Below are 1506 nucleotides of genomic sequence, written 5' to 3' on the forward strand. Positions count from 1 at the left end.
ACTCTGTACTTACATATACATGTAATCTCCTGATCAATGAACAGTGTGATTTGCACAAACCGGTCTCTCCTACCCTCGCTCTGAATCTAACAAGGTCCGTTCCATGACCCCTCCACCATCTTCTTGAGCCCACGCGCATGCGTATGCACGCAGCCAACAACGCGGAATAGTGTGTTCTTCTCAATCAGCATCTGGGGCACAAAACAGTTGAGCCCGGTGTGCTCGCTTGAACACGGCCATCAGGTCATGTTACCGTTCACCGGCATGTACGCGCAGCTGCACAGCTCGATGTTAGAATACATTCAATCATGGATGTAAACCGACCTGATGATATAAAGGCTCGGTGGTGGTTTATGTCTAGTGGACTCCAGAGATTACCTTAAGTCTCTTCGTTTCCTATTCCTGTAACCGATGTAATTGTTGCTCCTTATAAACACGAAGGCCTCCCTGCCTAGCGGCATACGTTTCCACCCATCGCTCCTACGAGCGCTTACATGGTAACAGAGCCAGTTAGCCCGTATGGCTGCTTCTTCCTCCTCCGTTTCCCACATCCTCAATCAGCAGGTCTCTGAAAAGCTCACAAGGGAGAATTATGTCTTGTGGAAAGTGTAAGTCCTGCCCCCAATTCGTGGTGCCATGCTTGCTGGTTATCTAGATGGGTCGCTTCAGGCGCCGGAGAAAACCATCACCACTACCACGGATCGGGTAAGTCAGGAAGCCGTCAATCCAGCCTATGCCCAATGGCTTTCTCAAGATCAGCAAGTTCTGGGGTACGTGTTCAATTCCCTCTCGAAGGAAGTATTAACTCAGGTCGCCTCGTTGCCGAGTGAGGCAGAACTTTGGGCTGCCCTTGAGCAGATGTTCTCTTCTCAGTCTCGTGCTCGCACAATCAACATCAGAATGGCCATGGCAACATGCAGAAAGGGAGTATGTCTGCTGCAGATTATTACTCCAAGATGAAGGCCCTTGCGGATGAACTTGCATCTGCAGGCAAAAAGGTTGATGATGACGATCTGATTTCTTACCTTTTGGCGGGGCTGGACACTGAATACAATCCATTGGTGGCTTCCGTTCTTGGGAGACCAACAGCTGATCCAATTACCCTCAATGAATTGTATGCACAACTCCTCAGCTATGACACACGCATGGAGATTCTCCAATCTGGTGGCGCCGGTAGCCCTGGATTTCAAGTCAATTCTGCTCGCCGAGGTCGTGGCGGGTTTGGACAGCGTGGTCGTCCAGGAGGCCGCACAGGAGGCCGTGGTGGTTGTGGTGCCCACCATGGTGCAGCAAGCCGCGGTGGTGGCCGTGGAGGAGGCCGTGGTGGAGGTCACGGTGGCTATGGTCGCGGTCGTCAGGGAGAATCGTCCACCGTGATCTGCCAAGTCTGCTCGAAGCCCAATCATACCACACAAGATTGTTGGTATCGGTTTGATCCTGACTACATGCCTGATGAAACTCGCCAAGCTGCTTCTGCAATAACATCTTATGGAATTGATACGAACT

The 1506-nt window shown here is 51.4% G+C and overlaps 1 pseudogene; it reads left to right on the plus strand.

Annotated features, from left to right (window-relative positions):
- The first annotated feature begins 995 nt into the window (after positions 1 to 995).
- LOC119313342 lies at positions 996 to 1140 on the plus strand (annotated as a pseudogene).
- The last annotated feature ends 366 nt before the right edge of the window (positions 1141 to 1506 follow it).

This window comes from Triticum dicoccoides, chromosome 5B (genome assembly GCF_002162155.2).
Source record: "Triticum dicoccoides isolate Atlit2015 ecotype Zavitan chromosome 5B, WEW_v2.0, whole genome shotgun sequence".
NCBI lineage: Eukaryota > Viridiplantae > Streptophyta > Magnoliopsida > Poales > Poaceae > Triticum > Triticum dicoccoides.